We start from the raw sequence: 26,617 nt of genomic DNA on the forward strand, positions 1-26,617 counted from the left end.
ATAAGCCTTGAATTGATGATTTCCTTAATTATAAAATAAAAGTTGTTCTTCATTGGGATTTTTTTTTTGGCGTCTCTAGATATCAATATAACAAAGTTCTGTTTTGAAACACACATTCATGTATTGCTTATACACTTCATTAATTTGACCGCTTTTAAATGCAATATGAGCTTTCTCAATATAGCATGAATTACTCATTTAAATGATACGTTGTTAAATAAAAGTGCAGTTTTTAATGAAAACATTAAATGCTTAACAGTAAAACATAGAAACATAGAGACATAGAAGACTGACGGCAGAAAAAAACCTCATGGTCCATCTAGTCTGCCCTTATACTATTTCCTGTATTTTATCTTACAATGGATATATGTTTATCCCAGGCATGTTTCAATTCAGTTATTGTGGATTTACCAACCACGTCTGCTGGAAGTTTGTTCCAAGGATCTACTACTCTTTCAGTGAAATAATATTTTCTCACGTTGCTTTTGATCTTTCCCCCAACTAACCTCAGATTGTTCCCCTTTGTTCTTGTGTTCACTTTCCTATTAAAAACACTTCCCTCCTGAACCTTATTTAACCCTTTAACATATTTAAATGTTTCGATCATGTCCCCCCTTTTCCTTCTGTCCTCCAGACTATACAGATTGAGTTCATTAAGGCTTTCCTGATACGTTTTATGCATAGTGTTGTCAGATTCATAGATTTGTTCAATTAGAATATAAATTCATTCAGAGTTCCATTTAGGAAACAAGGTAGGGAAGCCAGGTGTGTCAGTGTGGATGTTCTGGACACACAGTTGGGAAACAAGATCTGACTGTAATCTGAAGAACAGCATTTTCTTTTCCAGAATACTTGTGAGATAACGGGTTCACATCAAGTATGTATTTCATCCAACTACTAGATCTTTCTGAGGAAACAAAGCAAGAATATTAGATATGTTTGCTGTCTTGAGTTGACCAAAGTAAAAACAGAAATATCAATAACAATTTGTGTCTTCAGTGCATGCTCAGTAATACTTCCTTACCTCTGAATATACATATGCAATTCTCCTTGTAAGTATTAGGACTGTCTTAGACCTTGTAGTACCTTAGTACCTTGGAGCATCACTAACAACTTTTCTCTTTTTTTAATGGGGCTCCCTGAAGCTCTTATTAAATTAGTGTAATTCTGAGCTTCCTGCTGTAGCAATTTGAGTCTGTCAGTCAACTCTATTCTCCAGAGAAGTTGGTTAAATCAGCCTTAAGATTTCTTGATAATATCTCTCTTAGATTAGCTTCTAATAATATGGCTAATACATTGAATTCAGTAGTAGGTTCTAAAACCCTTTACTACTGGTTCACGCTCGCTTATGCATGACACTACTGCTTATGCACACAAATGTCCGGGATGGGTGGGCAAAGTCTCCCACTGCCGGCGTTACCAGTTCTTAGAACAGGGCCAAACTGAGGAGCAACCCACTGCTGGTTGAATCTAGTACTGTATTGATTTGCACACCTAACTGAGTACTCAAAAGTTGTAGAAATTTTGATTTATTTTCCCTTGATGGAAACTTCTTAGGCAGTCTTCTTCTGTCTCCAGAAATACTCAATCAACAATGTGGCACTTGATCAGGAATATATCCAGGTTTGCATGATCATTCAGTTTTTTGCAAGTGATTGTGGATACAGTTAATCCTTGAATTAAAACAACAATAGAGATTGTAATTTCTATCACCAAGCAATGTTTTCGTAGCAGTGGCAATCTTTGCAGTTGCCATTGATAACTGAATACAGGGGCGGGTTACCATTCCAGCCCTACCGGAATGAGCTGGGAGCACACGCCCCCCTGCGCGCCCCCACGTCCTGCGTGCGCACACCCCCTCGCAGAATTCGGCTTCTGTTCATGTGCAGAAGCCCAATCTCGTGCGAGGATGAGATTTCTGGGGGTTTTCGTTTCTGCACATGCACTGAAGCGGAAAAAAAAATAGAAATAGCCTTTAAAAAGGGTAAATGGCCACTTGCCGCTTGCCGCTGCCGTTCGCCCTGCTCGCCACGGTTTGCCCCCCCACCCGTGCATCTGTCATGGTGGCTCCCTGCAACCTTTTGCCTTGCCCGTCCCTGGTGCCTCTTCCAGTAGCGGCTACCTGCAGCTGCCGGCTGCCTTTTGCCCTGCCTGCCTAGGCGCCTCTCGTGGCAGTGGCTGCCTACAGCCACCAGCCACCTTTTGCCCTGCCCACCCCTGGTGCTTCTCGCAGCAGTGGCTGCCTGCATCCGCTGGCTGCCTTTTGCCCTGCCAGCTCTCACGCCTGTCATGGCAGTGGCTGCCTGCAGTTGCCGGCCGCCTTTTGCCCTGCCTTACTGCGCCTCTCGCAGCAGCGGCTCCCCACTACCACCCACTCTCGCCCACCGTGCCACGCTGCAAGCCACCCACCTGGTCCTTACCTTGCCTGCAGGGGCGCCGCAGGCATGGTGCGGCCGGAGATGGGCAGCAGCCGGAACGGCGACAGGCATTTTTACGGTAGCAAAAATTGCAGGCTTCTTTGTTTCCGTGCATGCACGGAATTTTTTTACCAGAATAATTTTTTACTGGAATCGCTCCAGCTGCTCGTGCACGCTGGAACCGGAATGGGCCTGCGCACTCTGCTTTCCACAGCTGAATGACTGTTCTGGGAGTTCCTGCTGGAGCCCACCCCTGACTGAATACCATGGTTGTTAGGTGAGGCAACTTCCTGCTAGCTTCCCCCAAGTCAATGGAGAAGGTGGCAGGAAGTTGAATATCCCAGGCTGGTGTCAAATAGGTAGGGCAGCAAAAAAGAACTGTGGTGAGAGTTTGTGAAGAGGTGCACAATAGAAACCATATGAGGAGCGTATGTGAGGGTGCATGAGTAAAGTGGCATGGGTCAAAGGTGCAATATGGGTTGGGAAGGATGCATAGTGTAAACAGTGAGGCTGGAGGAAATATGTATATGGTGGTTACTTATTCAGCAACTTACAATCTTTCTCATTAGCTTCCCCATTGATTTTCTTGGGAAGCTGGCAGAAAGGTTGCAAATAACAATCATGTGACCCTGGGCACTGCAGTCAATCATAAGTGCAAACTAGTTGCCAAGCATCCAGATCACGATTACGTGCCCATGGGGGGACTTGGACGAATAAGACTCTGAGAACTGATTGTAATCACTATTCGTACAGTGCCATGATAGCTTCGAATCATCATAGATAAACAGTACACTACCTGTGCTGTTCTGTTTGTTCCTACCAATTTATTTTATTGGAACAATTATTGCAATAATATCTTGTGCTTACTTAGTGCTATGGCAGCTACAGTTCATAAATGTGATTCATTTTTTTCTTGAATGGTTTCATTGCTTGTCATAATAACAACAGTAGATCTGGTATCTCAATGTACAGTGATCCCTCGATTTTCGCGATCTCGATCTTCGCGAAACGCTATATTGCGATTTTTCCCACCCGATGACGTCACTCTCTTCCTTTCTCATCTTTCTTTCTCTCTCTCTTTCTCTATCTTGCTTCTTCCACTCTCACACTCTCTTCCTCCCTCTCTCATCTCTTTCTTTCCTTCTCTCTCTTTCTCTATCTCTCCCCCTCTTGCTCTCGAGCGGCGGGCGGGCGGGCGAGCGGCAGGCGGGCAGCAGCGAGGAGCCGAAGATCGGGGTTTCCCCTTTGCGTGGGCGGTGGGGAAGACCCAGGGAAGGTTCCTTCGGCCGCCCAGCAGCTGATCTGCTCGGCAGCGCCGCAGCAGCGAGGAGCCGAAGATCGGGGTTTCCCCTTTGCGTGGGCGGCGGGGAAACCCTGATCTTCAGCTCCTCGCTGCTGCGGCGCTGCCGAGCAGATCAGCTGCTGGGCGGCCGAAGAAACCTTCCCTGGGTCTTCCCCGCCGCCCACGCAAACTCCACCATCTGCGCATGCGCGGCCATGGAAAAAGGGCGCGCATGCGCAGATGGTGTTTTTACTTCCGCACCACTATATCGTGAAAAATCGAGTATCGCGAGGGGTCTTGGAACGTAACCCTCGCGATAATCGAGGGATCACTGTATTGCATCTGGAGATAGACACATTTCTACTGATCACCTGAGGAGTTAGATAAAGACTTCTGTAATAGTTCAGGAGGTGCTTTATCCATCCAGAAAGCTGTTAACATATTCTAAGAGGACTTTTTTTAAAATAACTTCTTCTGAATTTTGAACCTGAGTACCTATTCTTTATTCTGGGGTCCTCTTATTCCTGCTGATTTGGGGGGAAAATACTCTGATTGTCTTCCTTAAAGGTTTATTTGACAGCTATTTCTTCCTTTCATATTTCTATCCAGGAACTTCTTTTTTCACATCTAGTTTAATAATATACTATAGTGGGCAAATTCATTCATTCAGTTTGTTTCGATCAGGCTCAGTTAACCTTTGGTATAGCTTCTCTGTGGTATTAATTTCATTCTTCTCTAAGCTGCTTTGCCTATTGGCTATTGTGTCTATAGTTGCTCTCTATGAGGCTTACATTTCTGGTTGCAATCATGACAGTTACTTGAAAATATTAATTTTTATCTCACAAATAATTTATTTTAAAATAAATCATCTTAGATTTGTTGACAATACATTAATAGAATAAATTATTTAAGCTATAATTCAGCTATAATTCAAAAGTTAAATTTGGTGTGTTATGAACAAAAGGTTTTATCAATCTGTATTTGGAAATCTCACAATATTTTAACTCTATACTCGATTTTTCATTATTGGCACATGATTTAAAAAATAATCAAGTATTCCAGTGAATCATTTTGGTGATTGTGTTATGTTGTTGTTTATAATTAGTTTGTGTAATCATTTCTTGCTGATTTATAATGTGAAATAAAGTATTTGTAGGAGCAATATTGGAAGAATTCAAAGGTCCATCCAGAGCAAAGAAATCAAAATTTTGCCAGAAATAATTCAGACTTTAGAGGCAAGACATAAATAGTAAGCAGCAGCCTAGCTATTGAATTTTTTTCATTGTCAAACCAGGTTCCCTCTCGCCTGCCTTTTCCTCAGAAAAAGCAAAGTTCCCTGACTAACAAGATAGAATAATTGAAACAAAGAATCTTTGAGCATGTAATACAGCACAAAAAGAACAGAAAAAAGTTGCCAGCCTTGAAGCTTGCTCCAAAGAAACAGCATTAAAAGCACAAATATTAAAAGATGTCAATACTATAATATCAAATATAAGCAGTAGCTCACTGCAAGAAACAAACCAACTATAGATAGTTGTCAGTTTACAACCACAATTAAGCCAAGAATTTCTGTTGTTCTGTTAAATGTGTCTTTGCCCTATTTTATGACCTTTCTTGCCACAGTGAATCATGCAGTTGTTAAGTTACTAATGTTGTTAAAGTGAATCTGGTTTCAACATTGACTTTGCTTGTCAGAAGGTGGCAAAAGATGATCAAATGACCCTGCGACTCTGCAACTATCACAAACCTATGCCAGTTGACAAGCACCTCTGTATTGTGTATTTTTGGTTGTCCATAGATGTATGGGAAAATGGGTCCACTACTTTCATCCATTACTTTTTTTCTTTTTTTTTAGCTTTCTTGGTTAGGTTGTTATATGACTGACTTGATTGGATTATCTAGTTTCTGTATTAGGTCCACTGGGATGATGATGAAGGCTTTATCCTTATTATATTTTTAAGGGTTACTGTCTTCTATGAGTTATAGGTAGTCTTCAACTTATGATCACAGTTGAGACAGAACCAGTGACTTCTGGTTCCTCCTTCTGCGAGACCAGAGGCCGGGACTGTGACCTCTGCGACCGGCTCCAAGTACTTCACAGCTGAGTGTCCAAATTCGGACCTAACACACACACACACTGCCACCTTTTGCCCTATCTGCCCCAGTCCCTCTCACGGCAGCGGCTGCCTGCAGTTGCCGGCCGCCTTTTGCCCTGCCTTACAGCGCCTCTGGTGGTAGAGGCTCCCCACTACCATCCACTCCTGCCCACTGTGCCGCGCTGCGAGCCACCCGCCTTACCTTGCCTGCAGAGGCGCCGACTTCTTTGTTTCTGTGCATGCATGGAATTTTTTTTACCAGAATAATTTTTTACTGGAATCGCTCCAGCTGCTCGTGCATGCTAGAACCGGAATGGGCCTGCGCGCTCTGCTTTCCACAGCTGAATGACCGTTCTGGGCGTTCCGGCTGGAGCCCACCCCTGACTGAATACCATGGTTGTTAGGCAACTTCCTGCTAGCTTCCCACAAGTCAATGGAGAATAGAAAAAATAGAAAAATGTAAAGATTGAAATATACAAGGTAAGGCTGCGCATTCAGAGCTTCTGCAGCTGCTGAGGTGGGGAGGCAGAGAGCTCTGCCGGTGGCTGGGGAACGGCTTCTCCCAACGGGGAGGAGCCCAGGCCACAGGGTCACCTGAACAGGGAGCCCACCACTACCCTGCCCTCACCAGCTGCTCGTCTACTGATGATCCGGACTGCCTGGGGCCGTGCAAAAAGCCCGTACAGAGAGGGAGGGAAGCCTGGCTTACCTTGTTTTGTTTGCTTAGGAAACGACGGCCGGGATCTCCTCTCTGCATCTTTTGGCACACGCGCCTGTTGCTGATCTTTGCACTCACATGAGCACCAGAAACCAGACCAGCTGGCCAGTGGCGCATGTGCACTCTGGAAACTGGAAGATCATTTCCTTGGAACATGCATGCATAATAGAATATATAGAATGTTATATAGAATGCTGGTGAGACCACATTTGGAATACTGTGTTCAGTTCTGGAGACCTCACCTACAAAAAGATATTGACAAAATTGAACGGGTCCAAAGACGGGCTACAAGAATGGTGGAAGGTCTTAAGCATAAAACGTATCAGGAAAGACTTAATGAACTCAATCTGTATAGTCTGGAGGACAGAAGGAAAAGGGGGGACATGATCGAAACATTTAAATATATTAAAGGGTTAAATAAGGTCCAGGAGGGAAGTGTTTTTAATAGGAAAGTGAACACAAGAACAAGGGGACACAATCTGAAGTTAGTTGGGGGAAAGATCAAAAGCAACGTGAGAAAATATTATTTTACTGAAAGAGTAGTAGATCCTTGGAACAAACTTCCAGCAGACGTGGTAGATAAATCCACAGTAACTGAATTTAAACATGCCTGGGATAAACATATATCCATCCTAAGATAAAATACAGGAAATAGTATAAGGGCAGACTAGATGGACCATGAGGTCTTTTTCTTCCGTCAGACTTCTATGTTTCTATGTTTCTATGTAATGGGCGGCTGTTGTTCCACTTTCTGGCACACCTGTGCGTATGAAAACCAGCTGGCTGGCATTGCCGGAACCCAGAGGAGCAAGTGGCAACAGTTCCGCATGCCCAGAGAAATGGCTCTGCGTGCCACTTCTAGCACACGTAACATAGATTGACATCACTGGCCTATAATCTTCTTCTGGGTTGTTGTTCTGGTCTGTGGTATAATTGTCTGATTGCGTATTAATTTTTACTTTATGATCAGCAGTAATGTTAATGTTTGAACCTGTATGTCAATGTTGGAATGTCGATGCCGAACCTGCACAATCTAATTTTTGTTAAATCTTTGTTAAAGATCAGAATGTTTCATCTCTTTAAACCTTACAGGAATGACTCACTTGTCCTTGTGGTCAAGGAAAGAATTCTGACCATTTTAAGTGTTGGGTTGCAGACTGTCATTAATAGCTTGTTAGCCCATCAGTGGTTTGTGGATAGTTACTGCCTTTCAGCAATGTAGATATTCTCCTTGTAATATGTCAATCAATAAACACCAATAGGGATTGCTAAAAGCTCTTCCTGAGTAGTATGTTTCATGTATTTTTCCCAGTAAAGTTATTTATAATCATTGCTATTTGAAGAATTAGGATTGTCCACTTTATGTACTCATGTCAGTCTTGCAGTGCACTTCATATGTACTGCAACAATTAGGACTTAGTTTTACACATTTTATTTTTTATAAAGGAAATAATATATTTTTACTTTATTCTATTCTTTTTTCTTTCAATTTCAAGATTATCTTTTTTTATTTCAACAGTATTTTTATACTGATAAAAATAGTTGTGTCATGGATAGAGTTATGCTTCCTGAAATGTGTGGAAACCAAAAGTAACTCCTGATAATTCCCTATGAGTCTGCTTTCAAAAAAGAAATAATATTTCTTTAAGCATATTTGACAGGAGAAGGAATATCACAGTTACATCTTAAAGATTATTATTGTATAACAACAGCAAAAAACCCAGTGGCTGGATTCTTCCTCTGTTTTTCAAATGTAGACTAGATGATGTCATTGGGGAATACATCTAAAAGTTAAGCCATGTTCCTAATAACCTAGTTTCTGCATCTCAGTAATTGCTTGGCCTAATATTCATTATCTTTTCTCTTTCCTTTTGGGAGGAAAGTGTGTGGTTGAGGCAGAACTGTGGTTGCACTTGTTCCATTTATGCCTTATACTTCAGCTGAGAGTCAGCTTCATTTATACGTACATGTTTCATCTGGATGATTTGTCTGGGAAGCCAAATTATGCCTTGAAATTGCTGTTTTTGCTATACTTTGTAAAGTGCATTGCAATTGGGTGGCTATATTAGTTTCAAATGAGTATAATAGCAATTCACAGTTTTGTGTCTTCCCTTTTCTGCTCTGGAGCCAGTCTGTTTTGCCATATTTCATTCAGACTGTAACTTACTATCCTATATTTGTGTTCAGTTCTGGAGACGTCACCTACAAAATTGAACAGGTTCAAAGATGGGCTACAAGAATGGTGGAAGGTCTTAAGCATAAAACTTATCAGGAAAGACCTAATGAACTCAATCTGTATAGTCTGGAGGACAGAAGGAAAAGGGGGGACATGATCGAAACATTTAAATTTGTTAAAGGGTTAAATAAGGTTCAGGAGGGAAATGTTTTTAATAGGAAAGTGAGCACAAGAACAAGGGGACACAATCTGAGGTTAGTTGGGGGAAAGATCAAAAGTAACGTGAGAAAATATTATTTTACTGAAAGAGTAGTAGATCCTTGGAACAAACTTCTGTGGTTGGTAAATCCACAGTAACTGAATTTAAACATGCCTGGGATAAACATATATCAATTGTAAGATAAAATACAGGAAATAGTATAAGGGCAGACTAGATGGACCATGAGGTCTTTTTCTGCCGTCAGTCTTCTATGTTTCTATGTTTCTATTTAGGTTTACATGAAGACAACTTAGATGTTCACAGATTTCCATTTTCCTAAGGACATTCCACCACTGGACATGATCCGTTGATAATTTTTCAATACATGTCATCCCTATAAGGTGGACCAGACTAAGAAACGGGCACTGTGTGGGTGTAAAGCTATTTTTATTAGAATAGCTATTGTAACAGAATCAGGCCAGTTCGAATACGCTTCCTGTGCTCCATCTTTAATCTTCAGGTGAGGGGAGGAAAGGCATTTTCAAATATCTGTTTTTCAGTATGAACTCAAATCATGTTTATGCGATTATTGCCTTAGTAATGAATCTTCCATCTGTCTCTCAAGGCCATCCACTGTACCCTCTATGTCACTCACTGAACCACATGCCGGTTTCTTTGGGCTCTCTCAATTATCCAACAAGCATTAGCAATAATGTCTCTTATTCCTTGACCTTTCTGACAACCAGCTTGAATATCTGGTATCTGTTTTTCCATGTAGGATTCTAATTTACATTGGATGATCTCAAATATTATTTTGCTAGCTTCTGATAAGGATATTTTATCCCTATTTTTAAATTTCCTTCGGTCAACATTTCAATTTTCTCTTTGCTAAACTTTCCCATGTTCTTCTTCTTATGTTCTGCTGTAATTTTGTCTTTGAAACTTCGGGGGTTTTATTCCTCTATTCCTCCTTCAGCACCTTTTCTGAAGGCTTTAATGCTGCTGAATCATAAACACTAATAAGTCATAATGAATTAATAATTTGTTAATTTATCATTAATTATAATTAACTGAAGTGCATAAAATAATACAAATTATAAATTGCATTTGAAATTCTGTGTAGAAAAATATTTTTGTTCTTTCTATTTCTTCTAAATATAATATGTACTTTGTGAATAAATATTATCTAAATAAATAGCATTCAAGTGCCCATATAAATAAGGTGGATAGGTAGGCAGACGAATGAACGAACAGATGAATGGATGAACGGATGAATGAAAATAATTTACATTTGATACAATAGGAAAAGAAATGGAAAAATGCCAAAAAGAATCAAGAATGCCAAAAAGAATGAATAAAAATAAGCTTTACAACAGTGAAAACAGATTATTATAGACACTTTTAACCAAAATTGGCTTTCAAAGTGATTTAAAGCAATCAATGTGTATTAGGTACAATATTCTAGAGATTTGTGAATGCATATATTATTCTAATCTGTCAATTGATGATTGAGGATCAAATTCTAGTAAATGTACTGTGTAAATTGCACATTTCTAGCACAACCCCCCCTGCATTTTACAGTGCAAAAATGTAGTTCTGTAACAAATGTATTTGTTAGCAGTGGAGTACAATTGCCATCACTATTGTTCATGTATAAAATCTGCACAGTGCAATTTAGGGGGAATTTTAAAAATTCCTAATATTTAATTTAAAATAGATACACTTTCTAAATAAGTTGACTTATTTTCTTAAGACGTCCTCGACCTAAGTCTAGTTAAGTAATAATAATAATTTTAAAAAACCAAGGTGACAAAATTCTCTGAACAAAGATTATTAAATGGTGACTCTTTTGGATGTGGTGACAGCTGTAACAGCAGTAGCACAGAACACTGGAAAAGTGCTCCATGCTTGCAATATGTTTGCATTGATCCCATTTTGGAGCTCAAAGTTTCTTATTACCAATTCAAGCAGGCAACTCTTTTTTTCAGGAGATAAATGGTACATATATTTGATTTTATGCATAGAGCTATGAAAGAACAGATTCTCCCATGTCTCTGGAAGGAGAGTCCATCATGGGTTTAGCTCGAGTCTTATTGGTAGGGACTGAGTTATAAATTAATATAATTATCATATTAATTAGGTACCGCCCCCTTGCTGCCCCTGTACCTCAGTTTTAAAAAACTCAGTCAAGGAAGGGACTATGAGTTTTTTACTCCTGAGGGAGAGTAATTAATTTTATGGTTAATAAAGAGTATCAACTGTTAATTTCTGTATTAATGTTGTTGTTTTATCTTTCTACAGGTGACAGAAGGTTTGGGGTTCCTGCCCTCCGCGGGCAGCACCCCCCTCGGTCTCCTTATGGGGCGTCTTCTCCCCGCGAGTACTGCCCTGAAGAGGAGAGGATGGGCTGCAGGTCCCTGTCCCCAGAGGTCAAACCTAGCCCTACACCTCAGGTGGGGGGGGTCCGCCCCCCCCCATTAACGAGGGCGGCAAGAAGTCAAATAACGTAAAATAAAATGGATAAAATGAACAGACCAAGCGAAAGCAGCACATTGGAGCGCCTGTCAGCTGATCCCCAGCGTGCTGGACACAGGCACCGAGACAAGCCGGGCTAAAGGCAGGCAGAGCGCAGCGGCGCCGCAGGAAGCGATTCCTTGCTGTCCCCAGCTTCCCGGCTAGATGGACGGCCAGAGAGCCGAGGGGAAAGTTGCGCCCACCATTTTGGATGGCAAAAAAAGCGCGAAAAGCCGGCATTGCTACTGGCAAGCTTGGCGGCGAGCCAGGAGCAGTTTGGAGTCTGCCTAGTGACTCCTCTGATTGGCGGTGGGCAGGTCACGTGACGTGACATCATAGCCCACATCGAGCAACCAAGCTGTGCTGCAGCCTGCTGCTTTAATTGTGAGAGAGAGTTGCTTCGATTGTCATTCTGGTGCTGCTTGTATAAAAATAGACTGTGAGTACGCTGCCCCGTTATAATATTAAAAAGGATGGCTGATCAATCCAGCACTCGTGGGGAGGACCAGCCTCAATCCACTGCTGTGCCTGCAAAAAGCAAGGAAAAGGTGTCTGGCAAGGCCAAATCCAAGTCTTCCCAGTCCTCAGCTTCAATTAAGGAGGCTGAGAGAAAGATCAAGGCCTTAGAACAGAGGCTGGAGGCGGCCTTAGCTTCTCCTGCTTCAGGAATCCTGGCCATACCCCCATTCCAGCCTCTTCCCCCTTCAAGAACAGCATCCCCTGGATTGTCCTTGGGGGCCATGGGCACTGCAAGTGAAAGGGATTGGTCTCCTGACCGCCAGGCCTTACCAGGCCCTACTCCACCTTCATCTTTCGCTAGGCCAGATAGGCCTGCTTCAGCCAGCCATCATGCTTATGGGCTTTCTTCAGGAACACAGGCTTGTGCTCCAACAGCAACGTTTACACCAACAGCTGCAGGGCTTAGATCCCACACTGATGTCTGGCAGGCCTTCCCGCCATCCCTGCAGGACATGATTGCTAACGTTTATGCGCAGGGAATGGCGGTTGGGGCCCAAAGTGTGACACCCCCATTGCCACAGTCATACCATCCCAGGGACCTTTGGTCAGCACCACCGCCCCCACCTGGGCTGGATTCACTGGCAGAAGACACTGGGCTGCTGGAGGAGGACAGTGAGCATGGGAACAATGAACTGTCTGATGATGAGTATGCCTTTCCAGAACAGCCCGCTCCCGCAGGGCTATTTAAGCCAACATTGTTTAGGCTACTCTTGCACAAGGTGAAACAAACCTTGGATGTGCCAGGTGCGGCAGCACCTCCGGATGCAGGTGATGGACTTAGAACTTCTGCTTCCCTGTGTAAGGAGCAGCCCAGGGAGTCCGATACTGTTCCGGCAATGGAGATATTCTTGGAGAACATCAAACGCACCTGGCAACACCCAGCAGCGGCCCAAGGCCCTTCTAATGTAGAGCGTCGTTTCTACACATTTGATAGCGAGATGGAGAATCTATTACAGTTTCCGCCTGTGGACAAGCCGGTAGCCACACTGGTGTCCAATGCCGCCTTTCCTTCCGAAACGGCGGATAGTCTTAAGCCGGATGAGAGACGGGCCGAAACCCTCCTGAAGAAGGCCCATCAGATGGCAGCTTGGGCCCTACGAGCTGCATCAACGGCATCCATCTTTAATAGGGCATCCATCATGTGGCTCCAGGAGGTTCAGGCTCGGATGGGACCTGAAGATCCTCGTCTTAAACAGGATCTCAACAAGCTCCTGGCTGCGGCCGAATTCTCGGCGGACGCTACCTTGCACGCAGCGAAATTTGCCGCAAGGGGCATGGCCTCTACGATTTCTTCTCGACGCCTACTTTGGCTTCGACACTGGCAGGCGGATGCCAAGTCGAAGTGGCGCTTGTCATCTGCCCCTTTTGAAGGCACGAAGTTGTTCAGGGAGGTGTTGGAGGCTGTTCTGGTGGAGGACAAGGACAAGAGGAAGGTCCTCACCAGATCCTCTAGGCACCAAGATCGCAATAGTACCCCGTACCGACGCCGGCAGCCATTTCGATGGGACCCAGCTTCCGGAGTTACCCAGGCCTCCAGGCCTTATTCGCAGGGCCAATATGGTCAGTCCTATTCGTACCGCAACGATAGGACCTACTTCCAGGGCCGGGGCAGAGGATATCAATCGTCAAAACGGCCCTTTCGTGGTTCCAACCAGCGAGGTTTCCGTGGAGCCAAGTGACTCCACAGGGCAGGTCCCTTTGGGGGGAAAACTCCAAAGGTTTTGTACCGCCTGGACGGCCACAACCTCCGACGCTTGGATTTTGGACACAGGACCCGAGGGCTCCGCCTCAAATTTTTATGTCTCCCACCTACCCAATTTGTGCCCTGTCCAGTGCCCGCCGATGCTGCCAGGCGGGCATTGCTGGAGCAGGAGATCGCACATCTCCTGGAGATCCACGCCATTGAGAAGGTGCCAACCCACATGGAGGGCATGGGGTTCTACTCCAGGGTCTTCATAGTGCCCAAGTCATCCGGAGGTTGCAGGCTAATTTTGAACCTGAAGCGCCTAAACAGGTACGTGCTATACCGCAGGTTCAAAATGGCCTCCCTTCGCACCATACTCGCGTCAATCAGAAACCGAGATCTCATGTCATCCATCGACCTGAAGGAGGCGTATTTGCATATCCCCATCCATCCGGGGCACCGGAGATACCTCCGGTTTTATGTCCAAGGGAAGCACTACCAGTACCGGGCAATGCCATTTGGCCTATCCTCCGCCCCGCGTACCTTCACGAAGTTACTGGACTCGCTGATCGCCTTCTTACGGTCCCGATCGATAAGAATAATCGCTTACTTGGACGATATCCTCTTACTGGCCAGGGATCTGGCGACTGCGCAACGAGACCTACGAGCCACGTTAGCACTGTTGCAGGAACATGGCTTTACAATAAACGAGGGAAAGAGTCACCTTTTCCCCACCTCCACTATTACTCATCTCGGCGCGGTGATAGACACCACCACCATGGAAGTCTACCTGTCATTGGAACGACGACGCAACATTCAGACCTTAGTCAACAAGTTGCAACACCACCGGATGGTGACGCTGGCCCTTTTATCCAAGGTGCTCGGGACACTAGTGTCATGCGTGGACATTGTTCCTTGGGCACGGTATCATTTTCGCACGCTGCAATGGACATTACTCCCATACCAGAAACGACGGGTCAGTCATACACACAGACTGGTCACGGTAGGAAGTCGCCTACGAGCCTCCTTGAAATGGTGGCAGTCCCGGGCAATACATCGAGGGTCTCCCTTTGGCCACTTACACCACGTCATTGTGACCACGGATGCAAGCCTCCTTGGTTGGGGGGCACATGTGGACCATCATGTAACTCAGGGGTTGTGGCTTCCCCAGGACTTGACCCCAACGAATATCAACTTCCTGGAGCTGAAAGCAGTCCGTCTCGCCCTGCTAACCTTCACTCCGTTCCTTCAGGGAAAGCATGTGCTGATTCGTACGGACAATGTCGCGACCAGGGCGCATCTCAACCACCAGGGGGGGACCAGATCGCTCAGACTGATGGAGGAAACTCAGCTCCTCTTCGACTGGGCAGAGGTCCACCTGGCATCTCTCCACGCGGAGCACATTGCGGGGGAAACCAATACTCAGGCGGATTGGCTAAGTCGGCAAACAGTGGACCCAGGGGAGTGGAGTCTCACCCCGCTGTTGTTCCAGCAGGTGACCAAAAGGTTTGGCAACCCGACGGTGGATCTGTTTGCGACTACGTACAATACTCAGCTTCCCCGGTTTTATTCCAGGTTCCCCATGCCGGGAGCCAAGGGGACCAATGCCTTGCACTCCCCGTGGCCCAAAGAACTGCTATACGCCTTCCCGCCAATACCACTCATCCCCAAGGTGATAGAGAAGATCATAGTGGAACAGGCGGAGATCATCTTGATGGCACCCCATTGGCCGCGGAGGGCTTGGTTCGCCGACCTAATGGGACTCTCAATTGTTCAACCCTGGCGGATTCCGGACGACCAAATCATCCTCACTCAGGGAGCAATCTTCCATCCGGAGCCACAGTGGTTCCATCTGACCGCTTGGCGCTTGAGGGGGACAGATTGAGAGCCTGGCATATTCCTGAGAATGTCATCGCTACGATCCAGTCGGCCAGGAGGCCTTCGACGACTAGGATTTACCAGGCCACTTGGACCGCATTCGACACCTTTTGTAGGGATAGACATCAGCGACCGCAAGATGCTAGTGTGGTAGTGGTGTTGGAATTCTTACAATCCGGACTAGAGAAAGGGCTGGCTCCCAACACCTTGAAAAGGCAGGTGGCAGCTTTGGCAACGATTGTTTGACCTGAGAATGGTGGTTCGTTGGCTCACCATGCCTTGATCAGGGACTTTCTGAAAGGGGCTGCCAATAGGCATCCTCCACCAATACGACGTTTTCCTACTTGGGATCTTACCATAGTACTACAAGCGCTCACAGCGCCCCCATTCGAGCCGCTGAGGACGGTCTCTTTAAGGATGTTATCCCTTAAGACAGCGTTCTTGGTGGCCATTACATCGGCACGACGGGTGTCGGAACTGTCTGCCTTGTCAGTAAGGCCGGACCTTTGTACGTTTCATCCTAATAAGGTTGTTCTCCATTTGGACCCAACGTTCATACCAAAGGTCAACACCCATTTTCACCGGACACAGGAACTTGTCCTGCCAGATTTCTGCGTGCATGGGTCACATCCGCTGGAGCTTAAGTGGCATAAAGTAGATGTGCGCAGAGCTGTGAAACTCTATATTAGGCGCACTGCCCCTTTCCGCAAGTCTGAGGCCCTGTTTGTCTCCTTTGGTCAACATCGATTGGGCCTCAGGGTGTCCTCGCAGACCATTAGCCAGTGGTTGAAGCTTTGTATCACAGAGGCGTACAAAGCAGATTCCCGGACGTTGCCTAGTGGAATCACGGCTCATTCGACTCGTAGTGCCGCTACTTCTGCGGCATGGGCCACTCAGGCATCGATAGAGGACATCTGTAGGGCGGCCACGTGGGCCTCTCCGACCACCTTTATACGGCATTATAAACTGGACACATTTGCTTCGGCCGAGGCGTCCTTTGGGAGGAGAGTTTTGCAGCAAGTGTGTGATCCTACTAGGACATGATTCAATGATATCCCTCCCTGGAACACTGGAACTTGGGTATATCCCATGATGGACTCTCCTTCCAGAGACATGGGAGAAGAACCGTTGTACTCACCTGAACGGTCTTCTCCAGGTCCTGGAAGGAGAGTCCATACCCTCCCATTGAACCATGGTTATTGTGGCATTCAGTTACTGGTTGTTGTTGGTTGTTAAATAAATTTCTGTTATTACTTGAATTCGTTTTTTAAAACTGAGGTACAGGGGCAGCAAGGGGGCGGTACCTAATTAATGTGATAATTATATTAATTTATAACTCAGTCCCTACCAATAAGACTCGAGCTAAACCCATGATGGACTCTCCTTCCAGGACCTGGAGAAGACCGTTCAGGTGAGTACAACGGTTCTTTTACAGTACATACTTTCTATTTTCTTTCTCAGGACAAATTTCTTCTATAATGTATTCTACTGACTATATGAATATTATTATTATTTTATTATTATTTATTAGATTTGTATGCCGACCCGAGTCTCCGGCGACTCAGGTCGGCTCACAACATAGCAATAATACAATACATTACAAATCCAATAAAATTTTAAAAGTCAATTAAAAAACATTAATATAACATAAACAGTGTTATAAAATCCCCAACTATACAATTGTACACATTCAACCAAGAATATGCTCTTTCTTTTAATACTTGCACATTTCAGATACTTCTTCATTCAGCTAGGATGATGAAAGCTTATACAGATTTCCTTCAAGTTACAACAATAATTGGGACCCAAACTTTTCTTGTTAAGCATAGCATAGCTGCCTACTCCCTCACAGTAACTCTAGGCAGATTATAAACAATAAAAACACAGTATAGAGGGGGGAAACAATAACCCTTCCTTCCACCCACTCCGGCGACAACACACACTCAAATAAGCTATTTGATGGGCCCCATTCCATTCTGTTCCCCAGGCCCATTGGCAAAACTAAGTCTTCAGGTCATTATGAAAGAGTGTCAAAGTGGGAGCCAGTCTAATTTCTAATATTTCAAAGAGGAGTCACCACAGAGAAGACCCTTCTTCTAGCCCAATGATGGCGCAGCTGTTTTCCCTCGGGTGCCGAAAGAGCATGCACGCATGTTATCGCATATGTGTGAGTGTCCATACCCACAATTCAATGCCTGGGGAGGGCAAAAACAGCTTTCCCCATCCCCTAGAGGCTCTCTGGAGGCCAGAAATGACTTGTTTCCCAACTTCTGGTGGGTCTGGTAGGTTTGTGTTTCACCCTTTCCAAGCTCCAAAGGCTTCCCTGGAGCCGCGGAAGGATAAAAATACCCTCTCCCATCCCCTCGGAGATTCTCTGTAAGCCAAAAGTGCCCCCCCCAAAGCCTAGGTGTGAACCAAAAACCAGCTGGCTGGCACACACATGCATGTTGGAGCTGAGCTAGGGCAACGGCTCGTGTGCCAGCAGAAATGGCTCTGCGTGCCATCTGTGGCACCCATGCCATAGGTTCACCATTACTGCCAGCAAGTTTGAAGGCAGGCTGATCTCACAGGGTGTGAAGGTACAGTGTGGACTTCTTTTTAATTGTTTTCGGAATTAAAGGTAACTACCTCATTGATAACATAATTTTGACACCACTTTCATCATTAGTGTCCATGTTTGCATTTTTTGAATGACATTTTTAGTGAAAGCTTCGCCGAGTAGTACTTTATTCACTATACAGTATATAGAGAAAAATGCTTTCTGTCTAATAGTTAATTTATTTTACTGTACCATTTATTTCATTTTATCAAAATCACCAGTACTTATTGTTTATACCATGTAAATATATTTTAACATAACAAATTTATTTATTATGAGGCAAGTTTTTAGTCCTAATTTTAAAATACCGATACTTTATTTCTAATTTTATTTACCAGACAGGTTTGTTTTTATATTATTTTCCAATATATTAATTACTAAAGATGCTACCATAATATAGGAAAATTAACAGAATGAAAACCTACTTAAATTTTGCGTAAAATAACATTTATATTTGAATTAGATAAATGTATTTAAAATAAGATGTAATGCGAAAAAGATTGATTTCTTTAATGTTTTTATTTTAAAATAAAACCTTTACTTTTTTTTACAAGTGATATGTAGTTTCCAATCATCAGCTTCTCTTTTTGTTCTAACAATGTTTAGATTAGCAGTACCAAGAGTAACATATTTTCATTTTTCAAGACTATTAGACTGGTATTATGTTACAATTTGCACACATACATCGATGTTTATAGCACCGATTGTCAGAACATCAGATGAAGTAAATAAAACTATAAAATACAAAGATGATTATTTTCTTTGGCATCCACATAAAAAACCCTCTACTTGTGGATGTTGTTTCCAATTGTGCCAGTGGTTTGTATGCAATTTCAGTAATTTGATCATAGCTGATGAAAAGCTGACAAGATTTCCACAGTGCCCCATTAGATGAAAGCAGCATGAAACCACAGGTTAATCTGCAAACAGATTTTCATGCTTATTACTCTAATGATTCTATCACATTTGATGTAGCAGGCTGCAAGGCGTCTCTCAGCAGCAACAGTGTGCTCCATTTTGATCTCTCTACTCATTAAATGATGTAGTAATTTGACTGACCTCTGACCAGGTGCATAGCTATTCATAATTGCATGTCATTCTGATGGGGAAATTACTTGAGAGAAACCGAAGTATTCATCCTGCATTCCGAGTCAAAAAAACTAACAAAAGAAATATTGCATTAATTTTCAAATGATGATATTACATTTAGTGCCTAGGCCCCATATATCAAAATCTGAAAACTGCTCAGTTACTATATGCGCTTAATCTTAATGGTATCTGTGGATGTCAAGGGCATGGAGGAAATTAAATCGGAAAGTGCAGATAGACCTAAGAAGACATTATCTCTTTATGATTGCAGTTTTGATAGGTATTTCAGTGAATTTCATTTTCGCAGAATGGTAGAAGATGAGTTAGCCACCAGATTTTCTCATTTTTCTTCTCCATGATTTATGTGAGTTGAGTATAAAACTTTTTATGGGAGTGCAGTTACTGAAGATGAGAGGTAAATTAATGCACTGGGTTTCCATCTCGGTTTCATGCACAATTGTCAGAGCTGTACATACGTAATGGATCCCCATCATTATTCAGGGTTGTTTACATTCAAAATATGTAATGAAATCTGTTCAGGATAATGAGGGAAATAAAAGTTTAGAAAATTGTAAAGGTCATGAAGTTTGAGAAATGATGCAATGCTCCCAAAATAACATTTAGGCAATATAAATTACAATATTATGCACCAACCCTGCCTTATAGAGACATAAAGATAAAGTGCTTTCAACTAGCGAAATGCTGTTAGCGCTCGCTGAAATATGAGAATGTGTAAAATGTTGCTGATTTCATATTCTCTCTCTGTGTGTGCGTGTGTGTGTGTGTTTGTGTCGACATTTTATGGGGGACAATGGATTTTACTAACAGAATTTAATTATTTTTTCTAACTATGTATTTTATTCCATAAACATTCCAATAGAAGTTTGATTAAATACTAGCTTGATTGTTGAAAGATTTTTTTGTTTTTATTTTTGTTTTGAAAGGCATTTTCAACTGATACAACTTCATAATAACAAATTTTTTACACTTGGAAGTTTATGATAGAGATTGAGGACTCTCTCAAATGCAACCATTACACATGAAGACATACAAATATTTATATTCTTTTATTAACTCAAATGAAAATACGGCAATCAACATATAAATCAATTGGCAGTTTTTTAATAGCTCTGTCGTGCTTCTGTGACAATCTGTGTCATTTGCATCAACTCTACAATCACACAACATAATATAAACATAATATAAATCAATGAATATTACATAATTTACACCACTAGCTTCTATTTTAATCATTCATACTATGCAAATGTCATGAAATTCCACAATATCATGATAGACTTCATTATAAATTAAATGAATGAGTTTGGTTTATGCTCATTTGAAATGAATCTAGAATGAAAACTGTGATTTAGAATCCTTAAATTCTAGATTGTTGCTAGATTGTTGCTAGAATGATGAAGATTTTACTTAATCAGAATCTGTTGATACAACTTTCTCCTCCAGCGGGTAAGAAATGCCCTTCAAATGGTTTTCAAAGATTTTTAAAAATCTGAATACTTCACAAATTGGCCCAATTTGAATTAACACTCTAAACTTCATAAACCATGTATAAGTCAACAAATAGTATTGGCTGCAGAAGGTTCTTTCTTTAGTGTTTTCCTCTTAACTGATGTTGCTTTTTTTAAGCAGAAATATTTAACCAAAGCTCATTGTCCTATAACCATGAAACTGTGAAACCATTTTATACATGCCAATTGCCATGCATTTTGTTTAATGATTTTTATAGATTTATTTATTTTGTCCAATACACAATGAGGGTTTTAGTGGGTATATATATATATACACATAGTAAAATACATGATGAAGGTTATAGAGGAGATACTCATAGTAAAATATATCTAAGAAAGAATAGAAAAGAAGATATAGTAATAGAACAGAATAGAAGAAGAGATATAGGAATAGAAGAAAAGTATAGGAGATATAGGAGAGCAATAGGACAGGGGACAGAAAGCACTCTAGTGCACTTGTACTCGCCCCTTACTGACCTCTTAGGAATCTGGATAGGTCAACCATAGATAATCTAAGGGTAAATTGTTGGGGGTTTGGGATGACACTATGGAGTCCGGTAATAAGTTCCATGCTTTGACAACTCGGTTACTGAAGTCATATTTTTTACAGTCAAGTTTGGAGCGGTTAATATTAAGTTTAAATCTGTTGTATGCTCTTGTGTTGTTGTGGTTGAAGCTGGAGTAGTCGCGGACAGGCAGGACATTGCAGCATATGATCTTAGTCCTCAATTTATGACCATAAGGAAGCCTGCCCATTATAGTCATAAGTCATTGCAGTTGTTAAGAGAGGTGCTGCTGTGATTGCCTCACTCAGCCTTCCCAGGTGTGATTGTTAAAACCATTGTGTGAGTTGTTAAATGTGTGCAGAAGCAGTTCTGATTCCTTTCTCCTGCCCAACTTGTAAACTCCCTACCCCACTATGTGCTAGAAAGTTAGAAAGACTTTCTAGCTAGGGCAAGGAGTGGAAACAAAGCTGAGAGAGCTTCCTTTTTGTGGCACAGCAGTCCATTATCCTGCCCTCCCGCGATTAGAAGGAAAGACTTTCCAATCCAAGAAGAACACAGGAACCAGTGCCCTGTGCTGAAAAATGAAGCAATTGCAATCTTTCCTGTTGGCTTTCCTATTAACTTTGTGAGGAAGTTGGCCGGGAAGATTGCAAACGGTGATCACATGATAATGGTGGGCTTGGCAACCGGTTGTAAGTGCGAACACATTGCCTAGAGACTGGGTTGCCAAAAACTCAGATACCAATCATGTAACCATGAGGGCACTGCAATGGCCATAGGTTCAAGCACCCACTGATAAGTGCTATCATAATTGTGAATGGACACTGAATGAATTATGGTAGTTCAGGTAACTGAAATGTATATAACTTGAATTGGGGAGAAGAATGCAAACTGAAACCTATATAAACTTATTAGATCAACATCTCTATGACACTGCATGGACGTGAAACTGGACTTTGGATAAGCAGGATTAGAAGATAATTGATGCCTTTGAACTTCAGTTTATTGCACAACTCATTTTGCCAATAGATTTTGCCTGTGATCAAATTTTGGACAGCGTGTGTGGCTCTTTATTTCTGATCGTTGCCCTGTCCGGACAGAACATTGTTCTGATTGAGCAAAGAATTGGGAGTGCTAAAATTAAAGATAATAAATATATTAGGATTAAGAATATGGAGTTAAGAAAATAAAAGAGCTAGAAAAGCTAAAGCAGAATACTTTCCGGCATGTAAAGGATTGTATTGGATTGAGGATAGTATAAAGATAGTCTTTTTTTTAGAATAGAATAGAATAGAATTTTATTGGCCAAGTGTGATTGGACACACAAGGAATTTGTCTTGGTGCATATGCTCTCAGCATAAATAAAAGAAAAAGATACATTTGTCAAGAATCATGTGGTACAACACTTAATGATTGTTATAAGGGCCAAATAAGCAACGAAGAAACAATCCATATTAATAAAAACCTTAGGATACAAGCAGCAAGTTACGGTCATACAGTCCTAAGTGGGAGGAAAGGGGATATAGGAATGATGAGAAAAATTAGTAGAAATAGAAGTGCAGATTTAGTAAAAATTCTGACAGTGTTGAGGGAATTATTTGTTTAGTAGAGTGATGGCGTTCAGGGAAAAACTGTTCTTGTGTCTAGTTGTCTTGGGGTGCAGTGCTCTGTAGCGATGTTTTGAGGGTAGGAGTTGAAACAGTTTGTGTCCAGGATGCGAGGGGTCAGTAAATATTTTCTCCGCCCTCTTTTTGACTCGTGCAATATACACGTCCTCAATGGAAGGCTGGTTGGCAGCAATTGTTTTTTCTGCAGTTCTGATTATCCTCTGAAGTCTGTGTCAGTCCTGTTGGGTTGCAGCACCAAACCAGACAGTTATAGAGGCGCAGATGGCAGATTCAATGATTCCTCTGTAGAACTGTACCAGCAACTCCTTGGACACTTTGAGGTTCCTGAGCTGGCTCAGAAAGAACATTCTTTGTTGTGCTTTTTTGATGATGTTTTTGATGTTAGGTGACCATTTTAGGTCTTGAGATATGATAGAACCTAGAAATTTGAAGGTCTCTACTGTTGATACTGTGTTATCTAGTATTGTGAGAGGTGGAAGGGTGGAAGGGTTTCTCCTAAAGTCTACCACCATTTCTACGGTTTTGAGTGTGTTCAGTTCTAGATTGTTCTGTTCACACCACAAGGATAGTTGTTCAACCTCCCGTCTGTTTGCAGATTCATCATTGTCTCGAATGAGTCCGATCACTGTTGTACCGTCTGCAAACTTCAGTAGTTTAACAGATGGATTGTTTGAGATGCAGTCATTAGTGTATAGAGAGAAGAGAAGTGGTGAGAGTACACAGCCTTGGGGGGCACCTGTGCTAATTGTACATGTATCTGATGTGATTTTTCCTAGCTTCACCTGCTGCTTCCTGTCTGTTAGGAAGCTTGTGATCCACTTACAAGTGTGTTCAGGTACCACTAGCTGATTTAGTTTGGTTAAGAGAATGTCCGATATGATAGTATTGAATGCTGAACTGAAATCTATAAAGAGGACCCTAGCATAGGTCATTGGAGATTCAAGATGTTGAAGGATGTAGTGTAGAGCCATATTAACAGCATCATCTGTCAATCTATTTGCTCGGTATGCAAATTGCAGGGGGTCTAACAGTGGATCCGTGATGGTTTTCAAGTGGAACATCACTAGCCTTTCAAAGGTTTTCATAACTACAGATGTTAGAGCAGCTGGTCTGTAGTCATTCAATTCCTTGTTGGAGGGCTTCTTCAGCAGTGAGATGATAGTCCACTGTTTGATCTTTATTGGAATCAGTCACTTCACTATTAAGCAAAGCAGTCACTAAGTGGAAAAATCACATGATTACAGCTGTGCTTTCCTTATATTCAGTGTCATACATGGCTTTTATTTTCTTCCTACTTCTCACTATTGGAATGTTCAACTGCCTTGTAGATACCAAAAGCAACGTGATTATGTTGTAGTCTGAGGCTGGGAGGAAGTTTTAAACAAAGCTCTGTAATGGGCTAGAATTCTGACACACACACACACACACACACACACACACCAGTTCTTAAATAATTTGGTGTGGGATATATTAGTATTTTCAGGAAATTCTCTTATGGAGAACCTTTAAATGTTCATTTATTTATTAATTCATTCCATTTATTGGTGGTCCATCTGACCATAGTGTAACTTTGGACAGCTTACAGTTACATATACAAGTAAGATATAACACAAAATGTTAAAATCAGACATTAAACCAAGAGCACATGGGGAAGGCAGGGGTGGAGTGGGAGAGAGGTGGGATCTGTTATTACCCAATCAACAACCTCCATTGCATTGTTTCCCCACCGGGGTCCCAAGCCAACTGGAAGAACCACGTTTTAAGGCCATTATGAACAGATAGGGTTGGGTCCAACCTCACAAGATGGGAACAAGATGTTCCAGAGGGCAGGACCAACCGCCAAGAAGGCCCTCCTTCTGGATCCTGCCAATCGAAATAATTGGGTTGCCTCCTCTGCCAGCACAAATAGTACAAGCTGGATGCATCTCAATCCCCTCCCAGGACAAGTACAGGTAGTCCTTGACTTAAAACCATAACTGAGATAAAAAAATTATGTTGCTAAGTGGGACAGTTATCGTATAAGATGCACCTTTCTCCCCCTCCCCCAAAAGAGGGTAGAAATGTTGGTATGTCTTATACACCAAATACAGTGTTCCCTCGATTTTCATAGGTTCAAACTTTGCGAAAAGTCTATACCACGGTTTTTCAAAAATATTAATTAAAAAATACTTTGCTGTTCCCCCCCCCCCATACCACGGTTTTTCCCACCTGATGACATCATATGTCATCACCAAATTTTTGTCCGCCTTTAATAAATATTTTTTAAAATAAACTTTAATAAATAAACATGGTGAGTAATAATCTAAATGGTTGCTAAGGGAATAGGAAATTGTAATTTAGGGTTTTAAAGTGTTAAGGGATGGCTTGTGATACCGTTCATAGCCAAAAATAGTGTATTTACTTCCGCATCTCTCCTTCACGGAAATTCGACTTTCACGGGCGGTCTTGGAACTCATCTCCCGTGAAAATCGAGGGAACACTGTACAGCCATTTTTGGCCGCCTGAAACCCTGCTCCCACATCCCTTTTTTGCAAAAAACGGGCCCGTTTTTTGCATAAATTGGGTGGGCAGACGGTCTGGGAAGCCCTCAGAAAGCTCCTGAGGACCATGGGAAGGTAAGAACACCTCAATTTTTGTGAAAAAGTTGGCAAAAAAACAGTCCTTCCTTGCCACAGTTGCTAAGTGAATCATTAACGTCATGAAGTTAGTAACTTGATTGTTAAGTGAATTTGGCTTCCCCATTGACTTCCTGCTTGTGAGAAGATCTCAAAAGAAGGTCACATGTCATAAATATGAGCCAGTCACTCTAAGTTTTGATCATGTCACCTTGAAGATGTTGCAATGTTTGTAGGTGTGAAAAATGGTCATAAGTCACTTTTCAGTGCAGTTGTAACTATGAACAGTCACTAATCAAAAATTGTCAGTGGAGGACCACCTATACTATCCTTCTGGGATTCTTATGGAAAAGTGTAAAATATGCACGGGGTCAAAAGTGACCACTGTATATATACACTTACAGCAATCTATATATATTTGGACTTCAACTCCTGGGAGTTGAAGTCCAAATATCTTCAAGTTGCTAAGGTTGGGAAACACTGCTATAGAGTATGGATTTCCAACATTTCTTATGAAGTATAACATATTAGAAATATTATGTTATTAAAATTAAATTTTCATGGTTACTTTTTAATTTGAGGAAAATGTACTTTGATGAGGTAATTTACTGTCATACTTTGCTTTATTGAAGTTTTAAACAATACTCCCTCAAATTATAATCATATCATGACTTCTTTATGTTTTTATCAGTTTCTAGTAAGTTAAAGGGTGGTGTCATTGCAACCGTTGGCTTATTTTTTCTAAACACTTTTCTTTGAGAGCTAATATCTGGAAAAATTGATTACATATTATTAATTGTAATACAGTAGTCCCTCATCTATCGCTGGTGTTACGTTCCAGACTCGGCCGCGATAGGTGAAATCAGCGATGGAGAATTTATCGACTGATAGTACTTATTTAAGTATTTATATTGTAATTGTTTGGTAAGTTTTCATTGTTTTAAGTGTTTATAAACCCTTCCCACACAGTATTTATTTTAGATACAGTATTTAAATACAGTATTTACAATTTTAGATATATTTTTTTTGAAAAACCTGCCGATCGAGTTCGGCAGGCTGTTTAAAATCTGCTGATCGACTTCCTCAGAAACCCGCGAACCAGCGAAGATCCGCGAATGATTTTTCTCGTTAATATTTCTTGAAAACCCGCGATGAAGTGAAGCCGCAG

The 26,617-nt window shown here is 42.1% G+C and overlaps 1 protein-coding gene across 1 annotated transcript in view; it reads left to right on the forward strand.

Moving 5' to 3' along the window:
- The window catches only part of RSRC1 (arginine and serine rich coiled-coil 1), a 151,920-nt gene that overhangs the window by 62,923 nt on the left and 62,380 nt on the right, over window positions 1-26,617 (forward strand). The window lies entirely within an intron of this gene.

The sequence above is a fragment of the Erythrolamprus reginae genome, chromosome 5, assembly GCF_031021105.1.
Source record: "Erythrolamprus reginae isolate rEryReg1 chromosome 5, rEryReg1.hap1, whole genome shotgun sequence".
Taxonomy (NCBI): domain Eukaryota; kingdom Metazoa; phylum Chordata; class Lepidosauria; order Squamata; family Dipsadidae; genus Erythrolamprus; species Erythrolamprus reginae.